At 37.7% G+C, this 20,087-nt stretch overlaps 1 protein-coding gene across 5 annotated transcripts in view; it reads left to right on the top strand.

Annotated features, from left to right (window-relative positions):
* Positions 1-20,087, top strand: part of LOC139968800 (protein NDNF-like) — an 88,437-nt gene that overhangs the window by 30,512 nt on the left and 37,838 nt on the right. The window contains exon 1 of one of the 5 annotated variants that reach the window (XM_071973215.1): positions 18,946-19,088. The exons of the other annotated variants lie outside the window; for them this stretch is intronic. The gene's annotated coding sequence lies outside the window, so the exon portion shown is untranslated. Of the gene's footprint in view, positions 1-18,945; positions 19,089-20,087 lie in introns of those variants that run through there. 5 annotated transcript variants of the gene reach the window in all.

Here is a 20,087-nt window from a genome sequence, read left to right on the forward strand (position 1 = left end):
TGCAGCGAGGAACTGACGTCACCAAGTTAATTTAACCTTAAAGGAGCATGCCAGAGATTAAAAATACTTCAAAGGGTAATACAAGTTTGCCATCACTTTAATTATTTCTTACTTGGGCTTTGACATATCAAGACTAAAATCTGCCTTAAGTCATTCTTTTAGCTTGTATACAAAAACCAGTGACGTCACCGACGATATTCTTACAATCGTTGTATTCACACATTGACCTGGAAAAGTGAGCTAAACTCTCGTTTGCCTCAAACAGACTTAAGCGAAATTATCATCTCCTGTTTTCCGTCACTTCCTTTCCTGTCTTTTGCGCATGCGCATTTTCGAAGTTTGTGACTTTTGTGATGGTACATTTGCGAGACAATTTAGCTACACTACCTTGATTCTTGAGTTTTTCAACAGTTTTGAACGAGTTCTCGTCTCTCCTTCGTTTTTTTTTTTTTTTTTTTTTTTTTTTTTTTTGCTTTCGAACCCTCGGAATTCTTCTTTAATCTAGTCCTGACCACCAAAGAAGAAAATCCATTTGTTACGACGGTCATATATGAAATAATAAGTACCTACAAGACATTTCAAGTAAAAAAAAAAAATCGTTTATTCATTTTCGTAAGATTTTTAAGACAAAACGATGTATCGTTTTAAACTTTTCGACTTATAAAATAATAAAGTATTGTTTTACTGCTTGTAAAATTCTCAAAATTGAAACGCCTCCACTGTTAGTGTTACCGCTGCCATATACCTCTAAGGTGACTCACGTAAGGTGACACGAAAGGGCAAGATCATTGACGAAACTGTCAGAATAACCGAGTTTTATGAAGATTGAGATTTCGATATAACTGAAAGCTTAGACTGCGATGACAGTCCTCTCTTTCTTGCATTATGATGTTATATATGACGTTATTTTTAAGAGACTGTCGTAAACGCAACTTTTATTGTGTTCGAGGAGAATTAACTCAAGCGATTTAATGTGGGTGGGTGCCTGGGTGTGCGTTGGGATGGGGCGGAGGTTTCGAACAGGGGTAAGTATTTCAGTGATGTAGGGTGAGGGGGTGGGGGGTGCGCTCTCGGTGGTGTGAAGCATTGTTGAAGCGGACTAGTGTGAGTCAACTAAGATACAACTAAATTACAATGAGATGGATACTGGATTACAATTGTTGACGATTTCTGTGTCGGAATGGGAAAATTTCAATAACTTTCTAAAATGTTGCCACTCCCCTTGGTGAGATCATAATGAAAACCGTCTTGTAGTTAAAGTTAATCTTTTTTTTAATATATTTTTTTAAACATCCATCTGCAGCACGAAGTGATCTCCATTAGTCCATTCCCTCTCCTCGCACTGGTACCCGCAAGGTGTGTTATTAAATGTCGTACTTCTTGTCATTGCGATATAATAATTACTTTAAGTTCCGACCAGAACTCGGTTTGCAGTTGAAACGACTGTGCTTGATTTAGTCGTATGTCATTGAACTTCCTCAGGTCTTTTTATTTTCCAAAGATTTCGAAGCTCTTGATTTACCCTTAGCTCCCCCATTGCCAAAATACGCTAATTTGCTAGCGAGAGCCGATAATGAGAAAAACACTTGTCGTTTTTTTGCCCGTCAATTATAATAATTTAAACTCCCCAGTGAATAAACGCTGAAAAGGTTTTTTTTTATTCTTGGACAACAGGGTACAATTTAAGCTTCTTGTCAACTTAAGATTAAGCTGTATAGTATATGTGAGACCATCGTTGAAAAACCTGAAGATCAGTTAAAGTGTTAACGGCAATTTCTTTCTCATTTTCTTCAATTGGATAGATGTAAAGATCACTAGTTGTTTGTGTTTTTTGCCACTTGTAATCCCTTTATAGATGAGAGGTCAATCAAATCCGATTATTAGGTACATTATAAGAGGCTTTATGTACTAAAATGTACCGGCAGAGGTACTGATTGAAACTCACTAATGGTACACTGAAATATTTAAGTATCTCAAAATGAGCAAGCTGTGTGAGAGGATTATGACTCCACCGCAAGTCAAAAGGAGGATTAGAATTAGAGGCTAACAGATCTCAGCGTGATTCGCACTGTTTGTTGTAATGCGGATAGGGTGGATGGGGGGGGGGGGGGGGGATTGTACAGTGACTACTTTTTCTAGAGGGATCAAATTTGAACTTGTACCATTTATGTAGAGAAATTGCATAAAGCCCAACCTTATATATTGTGAAAATGCCAAAACGATTTGCGGAATGTATTGCTATGTCACTTGGTGATGCTGTGCATGTATATATTATATACAAAACAACGAAGTCCTCTCGAGATGGGCAGGATCCGCCGCCGTCCCCCAGTCTTACAGTGTATTATCAATGTGAGTCTGCAGAAACCGATTGACCTGAATAAAAGGTGGAGAGGGGGTAGCCGGGGGTAAGAGTGATTAGGGGGTTTTCTTAGCACTGAAATTCTGCTATCATATAACCAGTGGTAAGACATACTTTTGCCGGTATTTAGCTACATATGTGTACTGGCGTTTTTTTTTTGGGGGGGGGAGAGAATATATTATCCCACCTATTATTCCGCCACATCATAAAATTGACAAAAAAATAAATATATATCCTCATTGGAAACCAAACAGAAGGAACCAAAATGATTTCTATCCCGAACCAAAATAGTTCCATCTCAGTGTCGAGTTCACGTTCTTGTAATTAGTTTGACGGAAAGACGTTTGTAAGCGGATTACAACTATACCAGTGGATAGCTATTAACTTCAAAGTATCGATGTAATCCTGAGATAACTTCTTTTCTTTTGGTCAATAAATAGCAGTCCTTATTATTACCCCTAATCCCATTGACATGACCGTAATAGCCCTCCCATCGTTCACTTACTAGCTGCATCATGAATCATTAAATGTCCTTTAACACCAAGTTTAACGCTTCAAACTCCCTTTTCTCTCACCCTACATCTCCCCCTGTGTAGTAACTACAACCCGCGATGCACTAAAAAGGAACAAAAACAAATTCCAATTGCGGAAAGTATTTAAACGATTGATACAGAAAAGTAAATCGGATTTCTCTGCTAATACTAACAGATGTAATACTATTGTTGTAAATATTTACAGCAAACCGCCACTTATCAATAGCTTCTATTGGTAACTTGTTAGCTCAAGACAAAAGGTTCCGATCACGCTGGGTTTACCGCACCCATAAGCGTACTACTGGGGGTATGGGAGGTCCCTCTGTTCTTTGCCCGAGGAAGTGGGTTAAGGAATTAAAAGTTTTAAGTGGTCAATGAGCTACTAAACTCAAATGGAAACTATTCTTGCTTCCCTGCAGTGAATAGAATGGTTAAAGAACTAAGTGTAACAGAGAATGGGCTCAGAGCCCTTACAAACGTCATCTAATTGTCAAATCGTGCTATCGATCGTTAAGTTACCAGTAAGGCCTATACAGTATACTTCAGTTGCAGGCATGTCTATAACACATTGTAGTATGATTGTATCTGTGTAAGGCCCTTGTCGAGCGACCATACATAATGTCGAAATTGAATATAATTGAACCAAAATAAACCAAGGTATCTACACATTTGGCATTCATTTCACTAATAATCTTATAGTTTTAATACATAAAGTCATATATTAACGACCTATGTTAGGAATAAATATATAATGTTCTTATGTCATACATGCCACCCGAAGGCCCTATTTTCCACATTTATTTAGGCTTTAAAGTATTCGCCTTTCACATGATTTAATGATGGGAATGACCCTTTAAGACAAATATATAGATGATGTCATCTCCTCTTTTTTAATGTTAATCCTCTGTTACGTCAAATCGTTATTAAGTTTGTCCAAAATATTCGAGATACCCAACGAGATACGAAAGAACGATTTGAAAATATGTTATATTAATATTTTATATTGTTCTATGGATTCTTACGTCGTTTCCATGGTAATCAGAATTGTAGATAAGTACGCTAACCACTAAATCGGTATAGTTATTGACGGATGGTGTAGGTTGATCATTTGGTATTTCCCGCCAACTTGTCCATCATGCGGTTAGACTTTACAATTTGACCTTGTATGAATTCAAGGTTAAATGTGTATTTATAGGATATATATTTTTTATAAATGTTTATTAAAATTATTCCACGAAGAATGTGTCTTGTCACTTCATCATGCATTATGCAACATTGAATCATCACGTGTGCTCTAATTTCAGTCAGTTGAAAGATCATTTATAAGTCTTGATGTTTTAAAATTTTAAACAGAAATACCACGTCAATTAAATGAAGTTTTATTTTGCTTACCTAAAATATTCACGTATGAATTCAGGGGAAGTGGTTGGGGTTTTAACAAGGAAGTGGTATATAGGGACGGAGGGTGGTGTGGTGAGCGCAGGAATGTCGATTCAAATGTTGTCCGAGATCATCTGTGCATGGTTATCAATATCTTTAACATGCCATGTAGGCTATATAATCTAGGATTTACACCAACCAGTTGATTTTCTATTTTTTCCCCTATCGCTATGGAAACAATGGAATACCGCAACTAAATTAAAAAAAATACCATCACTTCAAAGAGGTTTTACTAAAGTAAAAGCTCCTGACCCCCTCCCCCCATCACCCTCCCCGTCTCCCTCCTACCGAATATATCCAAACCATATTGGTTCTGCTGAGAGGAAGATTGGGGTTATACGGCTCCATTTTAAAGAACATAGACTGCGTTAACAACATTTCATTTATGCCGGCGTTGTGAAAATGTAACATTTCTTCCCTAGTAAAGCCTCCTCCTATACTCATGTCACTTTCAATATATATACAGGACAGAAAAGTGGCTTCTATCGCTCAGACACTAGTGCATTTGTGTCAACTTTAAGACTAAATCTGATTGTCGTGAAAACGAGATCGTCCTCGCTTATTTGATCAAGGTTTCTTTCTAAACATCTTCACAAATTAACTGACTGTGATGTTTTTAGAGTATATATCATTACAGAGCTTATACCAAACCCAATCCTGAAATGTTTTTCCTTAACCTGCAGACGTTTGTAGGCCACAATATACTGTTTATCACCACGATACAGAAATGTCAGTTAGACAGAAATTTATCGCTCCTAATTTTTGAAATTGACTCTTCGCATATCCGGCATATTAGATCTGCGTGACACAATTTACCTGCCTCTCGTTTATCTCATTTTCTCTTCTGATAAACAAGTCCACTTTTCCTCGGCTTTTATTTTTTGTGTTTTTATCTACTTAGACGAAGACATCTTGTGATGTGATACTCTCCTCGATACAGGTTGACATTTAAAATTGAAAAACAAAATCATGTTGTATTAATGAAAAGAGCATTAGGAAGTTGAACTGATGAACCTATTCTATGATCATTATTCATGGAAGATTTTATCTGGAAGGTTGTTCATGGAGACCATCATTTTCATTTATCCGGCTGTCATGACATTATCAGCTAAGTGGCTTGTACCGAATATGTGCAGTGTGTATCAGCGAGTGGGGAAGGTTGAGGCCAGGAAGGGCTTGGCTATAGGGTGCCAGTTAAATTCGAACTTAATACTCTTTGCGTTAAGTTTGCATGTCTTTTCAAATAAAGTTGTCAAGCTATAGCGGGTGGAATTTTGCCAAGAATAGCCATGTGAGACCCAATTTTAGTCCTTAGGTCCTCAATAATGTTACCTATGATATGCAACCTTTGTTCCACCACCTTTAATCCTACCCAAATGATCCTTTATCCTACTCGTATGATCCGTAATCCCACCCTGCTTTATCCTCAACCACAAAACTTAAGATGCTTAATCCGATTACTATTTATCCAAAATTTTACACGTTCTACTCTCGCTCTCATGCTGTTAAATCCCATCATACTTTCATGATTTTGAATCCTACCCTGTCATAATGCAAGTCCTGCCATATGAACTTCATCCGTCCCCTATATGAATGTTAATCCTGTTCTTATATTTCCCAATCCGACCCCCCCCCCCCCTTCTTCTTTCATGTTCTCCCATTATTAGAGTCGTACATGAAAGAGCATTCTATCGGTACAAACATATAACTTCATTGTCGAAGGCGTTCAGATCATGGAAATATCCTCATCCTCATCCTCGGCTCTAACCAGGGAGCTGCTACTCTAACGTTAGAGTAGCAGCTCCCTGCTCTGACCAAGAAGCAACTTAATATGACGATCGGCTAAATGAGGCAACACGGGGAGATGTCCTCTTTTTTTTTCTTGACAATATTCACGATAGTCCCATTTCGTCTATTAAATGCATGGAAGTCGCATTTTATATCATGCACAATGAGTGCATTATACGCAACGTGGTATGGGTACTACTATTTTCTAGGTAAACCAAACGCAAGCCCAGTTTCATTTAAATCTCTTTTCTAATCTATTCTACAAGGACTTTCCTTGCAGTGATTTTCCTTACATTCTGATTTGGCGAGAACATAAACAGTATGAGGTATATATATATATATACACTGTTGTCAGTGAGTGTTTTAATGAATCAGGGGATTAATGTACGGTCATGTTAACTACATGGTATTCAATACGTTATCAAATACGTAACCTTACGTAAATCATTTTTTTATATATTCGTTTTTTAACAACTGGATGGCAGTTTTATAAGTAAAATGTTACTGCGCTTATTCCAATTCTGAAAATGTTGAGGTTCCTAAATTTAATGAAATTTTTTACTTTTTTCGTTCGTAAATTTTTAAGTTTCATGCTTATCTTTTCCTCGTTCCTGGTGGGGTTCGATGGACTAGGGTAACAGCCAATGTTTCCGCGGTGCATAATCTTTCCTTTAAAGGTCAGGTACATTGGTAACACCATACTTTTTAGCCGTGATTCCAACACACACAAACAAATACAATCTTTTCAAACAGCACAACGGATTTCTTCTCTTACCGTTAATACAATGACAGAAGCATCTCCTCGCCTCTCATGCCGCGATATTACTTAAATTAATTTCCCTAGGTTAAGTTGTCAATAACTGTTTGACTTCTTCATAAATCTTCCTCGATAAAACACAAGGCTAACACAGTGAGAAAGCAGATGAACCGTTTGCAGGATAGCTGCATTGAGATGGACAATTTCGTATAAGCTCCAAATTAAAATCTGTTTTTCAATCAATGTCCGGGTTTCATATTAAGATCTTATTCAGAACCAAATAGACCCAATGAAAAAAGGAGGAAGTTGTTTAAAACGATATTTTCTGTTAAACATTGACGTATATGTTTGTAAGTTAAGATGTGCACTAAACGAATCTGGATTTATCATTCCTTGATTTTAAGGCTTGAAAGCAACCTTATCAGTGCTCAGAAATAGATAAAGACTATTGGCCCAACATTAAATAACAAATTTAGTTGTCATTTGTTCGATTAAATGACACGATTTTTCACTGCATGATCCTAATGACATATTGAGAAAGAAGTTTTTGCCGACTTGATGCGGAATCTGTTGAGTATTTATTCTCCCCCCCAACCCTCCCCACCCACGAGAAACGTTAGCAGGTGATGATTTGGCCTCAACACTCGTTACAGTCAGAGGCTTATAGACTTAATCTTTATCATAACCTTTATACAATTGTTGACAGGATTAATAGGGGACCCTGTCGTCTGTATCTGCTACGTAAACAACATATATTGAGAAGTGGAGGATGGGGAGAGGTGGGGGAGGGGTGGGAAGATGGGAGGTGGAGGGATGCCAGACCTTGGCTGACTGTTGATGGCTATTTTGTCGTCCGAGACAAGTTTTTATCCTGTTGATAAAAAATTGACAGTACAAGAGCCTACTCAGACCATCCATCGTACATTAATTTTTGTCGGACAACGAATTTGCTTTGGGAACAACCGAAAAAGAAAGTCTGGGCGGCGAACACCAAGACTTTCTAAATATCAGTGCTGCCATATAGGCTATAGGTATGTCGGTGAGATTGTACCCTTCTTCAGTTTGTACCGTATCTAGGCGTTTGCTATGTTTTGCATCATATTACATAGGAAGATGCAGTAGGCTGTACACAGTAACCTACATTAATTCCACTATACTTAGGCCTAACTGTAATTGCAAGCAAATACCGGTTTGTGGTTTCTTTTTGCATGAAAGAAGCATACAATGCTTTGAGAATTGAACACCAAATATTGCTTTGGGATTATATGGTCTATATAACAGACAAATGAGTCAGCATCTTCCAAGTGTTCGTCCTCATTGTGACATTTGTCCTCATTGTGACCTTTGTCCTCATTCTGACCTTTGTCCTTATTGTGACCTTTATCCTCATTGTGACCTTTGTACTCATTGTGACCTTTGTACTCATTGTGACCTTTAATCGTTCATCTTGACCATCCTCACAATCTGCATAAGAACAATTTAGTGAAGGGGCAGGGCGCGGGGGATTTGAGAGGACATAAAATATTTTGAGCAATATCGTTTGCCATTCGCTTTGTGACATGGGAGGTTCAAAACCTTACATGACACAGAGTTCGTACTTCTTTATACAGAGTGCACGGCAGATTGTATTTCGTACACTTACTATGGGATTCTGCAGCAATGTTAAACTCTAAGTACCACCTTGTAATTATCATAATAGATCAACTTGACATACTTTAGGGTGCACCTGTTCTGTAAATCTGACGTCATGTGGTTGACCTTTAACCTGGTGTCAAAAGTCAAGTCTCCTGAGGATTTGTTTTGGTTTCTGGGGCAATCTCTTTTCGTTTATTTAACTTGGACCCTTTTATGCTGAATTTGACCAAAACCTAAGACGGAGGTGGATAATAGTTCGGACCCGACCATAACGATGGAAACCGCCATGGTTTACACTACGATAACTATAATGATGACCCTTTGTAGTATTTAAGAGATGCCGTATCAGCAGAAAATAATTCCCAACGGCGGATCCCAGAAGCCACCTGAAAATCAAACTGGACGGTATATTATAGGTGACCGTATATGTAAATCGTATAGGGAATTCATTTGATGGCGTAAAATGAGCTTCCTTGTAAATCGATTGTAAAAATTCATTTCTTAATCACAAAGCTGAAAGTGGTACCAACATATTTTAACAATTGCTGTTATGGAAATAATATAAGGAAATAAATGGATTCCTGTTCGTATAGGGTCAGTTTCGTCAAGACCGTCTTCCCTTGGGTCATGAATGGTGGTCAGTTGTAGCGCCCGAAGAACCCAAAGGACATTATTAACATTTCAAAGTGTCTTATCAAATATTCTGGGAGAGCGGCCAGAGTCTTTTTTATGGCTAACATTCCCAACGCTTTGTTCAGATTGTGCACCGTATGACTGCCGTACACCAAGGACCTGTGTTTGCAGAGACTATCGCCGAGAGATACTCGAACATCAGAAAATTCAACCCAAGTAGTGGAAGAGGAAAGGTGGGGGGGGGGGGTGTGGATTGCCTATTGGAAGATGACCTTACAAAACCGTTATCTCAAATAAAACTTGACTTTCTGAAAGGGTTTGCCTCTCCAGTGTTGATTCCCCCTCCATATTCGAGAACAACTCCCGTCTGTGCTAATGAAGAAGATAAGGCATACCTTGAGCTGCATATATTAGATTTTTATATTGAAAAAGAAATCCTATGACACAATACTCAATATGATATTACAAATATAAATATTCACAGGCTCATATACAGCAGTGATGATAAATACGCAACAACAAATATCCTAAATATTATTTCAAAATTGAATAGAGAGAAAAGTACGCCGTTTTCCTTTCAGAATTGACAACTAGTCATTCTACACTGTCGGCTTTTGGAAACTTGGACCAGAGTTCAACACCTTTCATCACGCAGATGAAAGGTGGTATATGGGCGTCGGCACTTAACCGCCACTGAACACTTTATCCGTTAACATAGATGATACCAAGTTAGGTGTCTGTCCCATCACTATCAACCAAAAAGTAGGCACACTGCATTTGTCGACACCATGTGGTGACATCTATATAGCGATGATACCCACTTTTTTGTCTTTTTGGAGAGATTGAACTTGTCTCTTCACACATAGGATCCTGCTTCAATGATTCATTAGTGACAGAGGTAATGGTTGGTGGTAGTTCTTGTTACGACGTGATAAGGGTAATGTGGTGATATGGGAAGGTTTGGTTGGGGGGGGGGGAAGGGGAGGGATCTAAATTTGATGAACGATCGTCAATACAAAGAATTTTATCACGTCGATCGCGACTCTTGTGAGATCATGAGGAATGGGGAGGGGGGGGGGGGCGACTTGTAAGGAGACATGAGAAAACAATAAAGAAAAAAGAGATAACTTTATCGTAGCGTTCAGTAGATTTGATGTTGCAGATAACACGTGGTCAGTGTTGTCACGGCCATGCAAGCAGTGGCCATGCATTTGTTGCAGAAATTACCAATCACTTTTTTCCACAAGAATGGATATGTGTGTAAGAGCTTGGTGTAAGAAAGAACTCGGTTTGGTGTAGTGGTGAGTGAATGAGGTGGTTTAGTGATGATTTCGGGTGCAGTGAGTAACCAACCTTAGTGTGATGAAAGTGATTGGTGTAGAAATTACTATAGCGCAGTAAGTATAAGGTGGAGAAACGAATGAGCTCGGTGAAATAATTGTAGTATATCTAGCTATGGTTTTGGTGGAGTAGCGAATGAACTTAACTTCAAAACAACAATTTAGCAGTACTCGATTCTTCGGCATTCAACTGTGACGTCTTGAGGTAGAAATCTGCGTCTTTTTCGAAGATGATGTGTTAAGCGGAAACATCAAACATGGCCAACCTACCATACCTATAGGTTACAGACCCAGGTATTGATTGAACTGAAAGGTGTAGGATAAATGTTGATGGAAATGTGCCATGCCGTACTCAGTGATACCATGATATGGGTCAAATAACTAGGTCCGATCGAAAACTTTCAATGTACAAGGCTATAGTATGCCGTCTATATGTATAATGTACTTATATATATATATATATATATATATATATATATATATATATATATATATATATATTTATATAGCAACTGCTGTATAGAATAATACTTAAGACGCATGGTAGAAGTGTTTTGTTGACTTTTTAATCTAAAATTAATTTTCCCAATCTGCTTCAATCTTTAGGATTGATGTTGACCACACCGGCAGTCTGCCCTAGCTTATGCGTTTACATTATGTGAACTGTCCTATGCTGGCTGCTTGTACTGTAGCACTATAAAGCGATAACGTTTACATTGACCTGAAAGTTTTTCTCATTTGCGGTTTACACCATTCCGAACTCCCTAGAAACCAAAACCGTCAATTCATCCGACAGTTTTTTTAGGGAATTCAGACTCCACTCCATAACGAAGACAACTAAATACTCAAAAGTCTCGAAACTAAATAAGTAAAAAAAATCCTTTTATGAGTTTTTCTAATAAATGCAGATCAATTTCTTCTTTCAATCATCAACCGGCGTGACCATTTCCCCAAAGGGGTTACAAAAGTTGCACGGTGAAATATCCCGGCTCCATCAATAGTATCAAAGAACGGCAGTTAGGTAAATTTCATTTAAATATCAGACCAACTTTTATGAAGTATTATATATACTTAACCGCAATATTATTATCAAGACAATGCAAACCTTTAACGTTGATTGTGTGTCAATGTTTTTTTTTTTTAATTCGTCTATCGTGTCTTCACATTTCAAGTCCTTTTACCTCTGCACCGAGAGAACTGCTCCAAGTGGCCGCCTACACTCCTGAAACGGATTGAACGACAACTCGAAACTGAGTTTTATAATTTTCATAAATTGATAACTTTAATTAACATGTCATTTTACATCAGCATCATGTACCGGTGTACATGGCTTATGTTATCAGCATACGTATCTGTTTACATTATGCACAGAAAAATATTCAAATGAAATATGGTTGGTGTCTTTCAGGACATAATTTTGATTAATCTTTTGGCGTCCCATGGTATAGGGATAACGATCTTCTTGCTTTCATAGTGTTCAATCTAATACGGTTTCGAAAAAGTGATCAATGGTTTGGATTTTCAAAAAGAACATATTGTTTGACATTGCAGTGAATGTAGAAGTAAGTGCTGAAAATATGTGACGTCATCATGCCGATATTTTGGTTTGATATTCATAGTTTTTTGCATTTATTATATTAAGAGAGAATATAATTCCAATATAGGAAAATACAGGATTTTTCGTTTAGCTAAATCCGCTGTAGCTGGGTCGGTATCAATTTTGTACTTCAATTTAATATATTTTGGTTGATATTCATAGTTCGTCATCGATATCAAATTTATTGTTTAACGTCAGAGAAGTCGATTGCAAAATTTATAGGTAGGGCATACTTTTTCCTTTTTTTTTTAATTTATCATATTAAGAGAGAATATAATTCCAATATAGGAAAATACAGGATTTTTCGTTTAGCTAAATCAGCTGTAGCTGGGTCGGTATCAATTTTGTACTTCAATTTAAAGTGCCAATTTAAATGATTATTCGTCACCAAGGGGTGCTGACCACAACGTTAGACTGTATTAGAGCTGTGCATATCATTGCGAATATAAAATACATTATTTCTTATATGCCCCATGCCTCAAATGTTTTGGCAAACAGATCTTACCCTCCATGGTTACATACTTCCTTGGTAATTTAGTTTAGGAAACCTTTATTTGCATCCCTAGTCTGTTACATTAAATGAAGCATTACAGTGTATACTTCTATGGAACGCCGTCTGTAATACATTTTATAGCGAGGTAATTCTGGATATAGTTTTAGTATTAAACGTGTTAGTTATTTCCGCCAATGAATAAGAGACCTTATCGAAGACATGAGGTCATTTTATGCTTGCTCTTATACTGACTCTTTGAATGATACGTGTTGTATATTTCAAACGTATACGAAACGTTTTAAGTTAATTTGCTTTTTGTCATTCTTAATACAATGTGCTTGAAAACGTGTCACGACGGTTTGACGAAAGGCCAAGCAAATTAATTTGGTTCATTTTACACGGCATTAATTTCCTCGAATATATATATGGTCACGTGTGTGTGCGTGTGTATATTGGGGAGGGGAGGTGAGGGGTGGGCCATTATATGTGACCCCTCCAATACCCCCTATACCGCCACCATATTCTTTATAGCTTTGTACGGTGCTGTAACACCAAAACGCCAAACACCAAAACACCAAAACAAATCGATCAAATGTTTCTTTCATTTTTTTTTCATCAAAAAAGAAAAGAAAAAGAGAAGTTCCACTGATTCAGTCTTTACAATGGTAAGTTATTTTGACCATGACAATGAGTCACGTGGTGGTCGCTTCACGACAGCTTGGTATCATCTGGCGATCCAAATAGAAAAGACAATCAAACAAAACACATAGAAATATACGAAAGCTAATTAGGATCACGTTGCTGTGATGATGCTACTCTCCCTGTCCTCGTGGCTACAGATTTCAACTGGAACATTCGCCAATGTTTTACTCATATGGTACTCGTTAAAGTTTCCTATACCTCTCTAATCGTATTATATTCCAAAAATAGGAAGTTTCTCATTTGGTTCATTCCACGACGGTTCTATATCGTCGAGGTTTGATTGTCCTCATTCTTAAAGGAGACTTCTACCTGAGTGTATACGCAATCATTCTGTATATAGCGCCTTTGTATATCGAATAATCACGTATACGTATTGTATTAAAACTTTCTGTTATTTATTGTTACGTCACATGTTTTTTTCCTTTGGCGTTTCGGAGGTTGGAGCGTTTTAAGTTGTGTTTTGTTCTGTAATGATGGGGTGGGGAGGGGAGGGGGATTTGGAGGCTTAGTGGAATGGGGGAGGGGTGGCAGATTTTTGGAATGGAAAAGGAATATATGTCAGTGGTAATAGGCATGTGCGTTTGATCAACTGTACATTGCATATTTTTAGAACAATGCATTTCTTGAAGAAAAGTTTCCCCATTCTTATCCATTGGCATGATGATTGTACAGCATGTAAATCATAAAATATATGCATAAAGCAGATGGCGACAAAGGAATAACGTCCAAAAAATAATGAATAGATAATTTAAAAGAAGATTGATTTCGACAAACCAAAACACTGCACCTATTGTCTTTGCCTATCATAATCAATAACAGACACAAACACACACACACAAACTTGTGGTTCACTTAGTTTCTTACCTATCACCGCCATTTAATATACGATCGAAGTAACTCTTTAAGTTCAGTTCTTCGAAACTTTTGCAATTAATGTATGTCCTAGATTATTCCTGTAGTATTTACTTACTAATGCGTACAGACTTCCTGTTTTAGGGTAATACATACACGTGGATCTCATTACAGCCGGTGTCCTCGCTGAGGATACGAACAAGTGTTTCACATCTGCCAAACGGTCCGACCATCATCTTAGAGAATATAGTCAATTAAAGGATGAATGAAAAACTTATCTATTCTATATACTGGCAAAACAAACATTTCGTTGTAAGTCACAACGAAGTATACACTGTACTGCTTATAGTGTTGGTTATCGTATACTGTCAACTGTAACGTTGCGTGTGCTCCAATTTGAAAAGCCCAAAACAAGGTAGATGATTGACGTGGCTACCGTTCAGTTCATACTATTATTTTCTTTTCGTTCTGAAGATATTGATGTATTGATATATGAATATCTACCTTATGAAGTTACACTATTAACATTCCTATTACATAATTTATTGTTTAAACTTCCTTAAATATCAACCATTAACAACTTGGTATTATTTGAAGAAAAAAGCTACAACTCTAAAACGATGTCTTTATAGGAAAGGAAACAAGACCTAATAAGGAGTCATAAATTATTACCCAAGAAATGGAATACACCATAATTTACAAGTTGGTGCTATCGACAACGAAATCTTTCTCGTGTGATCCCCAATAAGTACATGACCGCTATCCATTGTAAAGCCACTACCGATTGACTTTATTCGCAGTGTGCTCTATTCATATTTTAAAACATCACAAACGCACAAGAAAACGAACAAGAACTAACCTCTAAAAATAAGCTGTGGCCAGCCACACGTAGCTTGTCAATCTCCAAACCCTGCGGCCACCAACAAAGAAACTCGCCCGAGGTGTTTGTTACACATCAATATTAGGCAATTAGCTGCTGAATCTATTAACCCATCAGACAATTGTATTGAATACGGAAAAGCCTGTTAGACTGGTAAAAAATACCACTGCTTTAATATTTCATATATCTAATTGGTATAACCCATCCTTACATGTCCAGCCATTGCTGATTAATTGGCACTGGCAAACTCGGTAACCGTTTCCCTTCTCAGCGAAGTAGGAATTGGGAAGTGTTTCCTTAACTTTTAAATTAGGGATTTCACCAAGGAAATCGGGGATATCATGTTTTAGTTGGACTAGGTTCTATCTTATCGTATACACAATAAATTAAGTTGTTGGCAAATGTAATCGTTTAGCGCTGTACTGTTGTGCAGCCGTGCTCACTATGTCACCATGGTTGTAAATGCATGATGAACATGTAGATTCAATTCCATGTCTATATGTAACTGCAGCAGTCTGTACTAAACATTGGGTTCTGTGTGAGGGTTGTGGTGGCGGGGGGGGGGGAGGGGGGATGCTGGTTGAGAGAGCAATATAAGAGGGAACGGGAAACAGAACGAGTAAATGGGAGGTTCCAATGGAGGGGCTTTTGGCTCATTAAGTCAGGATTTTCATCCTGATATATTGACATATCGATTTGTAGGTGACCTCGCTGGAGGTCTCCTTCAACTACGTATAGCTTGAGATTATTCATAAACTCGCTTTGTGAGCACATTTTTGAGACGTAATCAAAGTAAAACAGACATATAGTTTTTGTCTAAACCAATTTATCAAAATTTGAAAAAAAGAGTCTAATAAAAACATCATTTGAAGACCGATGAATTCAAAGATTAACTGCATGACAACGCAATGAAATGAAATCACTAATTCCAAGCATACAATCTTATAAATTTCACAACTCCATAATAATTAATAGGCTTGGAATACATAAAATATACTATTTGTTTTAAACAGTATCTTTAAATTATCTTATATTACAACCATTCATCCGTCCATTAATTGACATGCCTTTGAATATTGTTTAGCTTGGAGGCCATCATCAATGTCTATTAATATAAAACTGCTCTCTTCGTTTCTGGTAATTGGTATACGTCACGCAACAGGCGCTTCCTTTTTCCACTGGGTCAAACTGGGACTTATTTATATTAATCATATGATTATGAAACAGTGACATATATCTGGAAGCATTTGATACAGGTAGCGACTAGAACACCTGTAGAGATATCTTGTGTAAGGGAGATATTAATTAAGTATACCGTCAAATACAGGGATTATTGTCAGCGGTATATATGTATATATGGGATATGGTTATGTTGATTTAAACCCATTTAATCGAGAGTACCTCTTGCATGTTTAAAAAAGTTGACTGACCTATGATTAAAATCCAAGCAATGATGTGATTCGGAAATCGCGATTGTTGATTAGCCGATACGTTGGTCATATGTATAACGATCAATCGTCTTTGTGTATATGTATTGCTGATATCTTGGATATGTGTTAGACTATTTTATGGCCATATCAATGTCCATTTGGTCCTTCTAGGATATTGCCTTCTATTGGGCTATCTAATCACTATTCTTGGCTATTGGGCTATTATATATCGAAATCTATTCGGCTGCTCTAGGCTACTGCATGGGCTATGCTATATAGAGCCCTATCAATATCCATTAGCTTATTCTAAGCTATTAGGCTATTGAATATGCCTATCGATGTCTAATGGGCTATTCTACATCAGCGACATCACCGAGGGGTGGCCTGGGGGGGTCACGTGCCCTCCCAAATATAATGGTGCCCCCCCCCCGAGATGCGATTTGTAGTGTTAAACAAAATACTCAAACAAAAAATTTATCTGCCCCAATTAAAAACACACATATTGGACAGACTGAGCCCGAAAATTCTTGACCATAAAGTTACTTCAAATTGCAAAATATAGCACCAGATTGCGTCTAATGACCTTTAAATAATCAAAAATGTGTCAAAGGGAAGGGAACATCCCTCCCTCCCCTTACACCCCTCCACCAGGACGGAATTCACAAATAAACCTTGTGCCCCCTAATTAAGGGCTGTGTCCTCCCACCCTCCCCCTGTGCCCCCAAGATTGAAATGTCTGACAATGATGTCTGTCTATATTGAAGTCTTTTTGCAACTACTTTACACACTGAACAAATTACCACTGTTTCAAAATGTTTACAATCACATAAGAAATATTTCGTTCAAAATTAAAATTCCTTAAGATGCAACCTCTGGCCACCACAAAAATTGTTATTAATGTATTGATTAATGTCTGTGCATGTAGTCAACAGATTCGTCCGTGTGGTATGCTTGTTTGTTACTTTCGCGTATATTACGACATTAAATGCGTAATACAATAACCCATATGAGCAAAAATATTGTCACAGGTTATTGAAGATGAAATAGATTTGCTTTATGAATTAATATAAATATAATTCGATTTCTTTGAACACGTTTTCATGTTTTTGTTATTTTCTCTAGTCGGGATAATCTGCTCGATAGAATGACCAGTAATAGTAAATCTGAAATTTCAGTACCCTAGAGCAATAATTACATGGTATATATAGGGACCTTCCAAATTGTACAGCTTACAATCTTATTAGTAAAGTTTCACAGCTGTAAAAGTCTTGGTTCTTTAATTGATCCGGCCTGCAGAAATGTAGAGAAAGGGCCACGGACGCCATACTAGACAAAACGGTTCCCGTCATCGGAAATATTGAGCTAAAGATTTTTGGCGAGAACTCAATTAAAATAGCAATATTATCGGCAATCAACAACTAATAAACGTCATATCCTGGTGTTATAACTCATGCTGTTTCGATCATATTAATAAATCATTTATTCGCAACAAATTCATAGCATCAGTACTTCTTGTCTCTGGTTTCTGCTTCATTTGATTATAATGAAAGTCTGCGAAGACAGATCAGGTTACCAAGAAGAGATCTGAATTGTCTAGACCATTATCGTAACTTCATAAAGACATAAAAAGAAGATGGCGTCCAATATAATGACTTTGAACTGTGTGCGTCTCTGAGTACCAAGAGATGAAACAGTCATCTAGCGTTCGATCGAGGCAAAAGGGAGAGAGAGAGAGAGATAGAGAGATAGAGAGTAAAACAAATGGCAGTAAATAACATATCTACTAAAAAGGCATCTCAGTGGTTAACGCCGGTGCCTTCCAATCATAAGGTCTCCAGCTCCAGTCACTCCAAGATTGATGTATGTCGTCCAGTTACAGAGTTGTTGACAATTGACAATTCATAATCATGGACGTTAAATATGAATCTATGAGACTGACTTCAGTCAGCTTGCGGCTTTGATAAGCCAATGATGGCTTCTTCGCGAGTTCCTGCTTGCAGGAGTATCTAAAATACATACATACATACATGCTAAAAAAGGTATCTTTATATGTATCGTCTCGGCGATCGTATACTGTGTGTCGTCACAGGACCGTTTGCCAAAAAAAAACTTCCGGTGCAAGTTCCGAATGCTTGGATCACGCTTATCATGTGCATTTAAATCAAAACAAGGAAGTGTGTGTGTAGGCAGGGGATAACTTAAGGTCTTCATTAAGTTTTACCCCCTAATTAAACCAGAACGTGGGTAACTGAGTGACTCGTTCTGTCCTTAGCACAAAAGAATTTATTTTATGCTGGGGGTGGGCCAGTCAAAGTATCTATTATTCTTTGAATGGATTTGGGATAAGCTTCTCTATACAATTTCGTGATCATTTACTAGTTACTTTCCTTTCAACAATGATGCCGGTGCACTGCAGCGTGAAATTCTTGTTCCGATTGCTTTAAACTGTGAAGTGCAAATGTTGACCTATATTTGCGGTAGTATACGGAACTTTTCCCCGTATGTTATAATAAGAGGTAAAATAGACAAACTTAAACCTCGGCAGACCAATCTCTAACAGTTAAACCGTATTGTGTGGGCTAGTACCTGGTGGCACACACTATATCAAGCGTAAAGGGGTTCAACGCAAAGGTGGGCTACCCAAACCAGGTAATTTTTGGCACTAAATTATCACTTGTCCGTATTTTCGTCGCAACGTCTGATATAATCGTTATTTTCAAGTTATTTTACATCTCGGGAGTAGAAATAGCTGCTCTCCCCCTTTCATGATGTATATGTTCTTGATATTTCGGCCCCTTGGAGAATATAGGTCTGGATTATAGATGACTCCTGCTTCCGATAGTCAAGCTGCGTTTCATTAGACAATGCGACCTTCTGAATCATTGGATGTTGTCATGGAAACGGTTTTGTTGCAAGGAATGTTTTTAGCCTTTTCTCCCGTTGTTGGTTACCGGCATAGATTAGGAATCCTTGATGTGACGTCACGATATTCGTGACGATAGTCAAGGCACATTCTTGTGGTCTATAGGATTAAGGAAATCCTATATACTTAGCCCATACAAATACGAAACATGAACGTATAGATTTGTACCCACTGATCTTCGATTTTCCATTTACCTTTGTATGAAAGCGTTGCATGGGTTTCTCGATCGTTTTTCTTTTTTTGTGTACGTGTTTCCTTTTCTTGTCAAGGCAGGCGTTATATTTCATACCACCAGCTAACGATTCCTTTCGTCAGCGAAAATACAAGCCATTCATTAAGCTATCTTCATGGCGGTTATAGTCAATTTAATGTGCTTCCTTTTATGCCCAACTGTCACCCTTACTGTTTCGGCAGGATCGAGACTGGGCCTATTGTGAACGATGTTCTCAATCTCTTGACCTTTATTGACCTTCATTGACCTCTTATGCTGCTGCTTCTTCGAGGTATTCTTGCGAGTCACGAATATAATAACATCAATATACTAGCCAATACTCCACATTCATAACGCATCCTTCCCTGTGGCCAGAGTGCAGGGAGCTGACCACAAATAGGAGAAATACCCTTGTCCATGGACGGACTGTACTAGTTGACTTTAACACATACATTCTAGCCTCCCTACACCTATATACGGTAACCTGTGCTAATCTACGAAACATTATGTTAAT

The sequence above is a fragment of the Apostichopus japonicus genome, chromosome 6, assembly GCF_037975245.1.
Source record: "Apostichopus japonicus isolate 1M-3 chromosome 6, ASM3797524v1, whole genome shotgun sequence".
Taxonomy (NCBI): Eukaryota; Metazoa; Echinodermata; class Holothuroidea; order Aspidochirotida; family Stichopodidae; genus Apostichopus; species Apostichopus japonicus.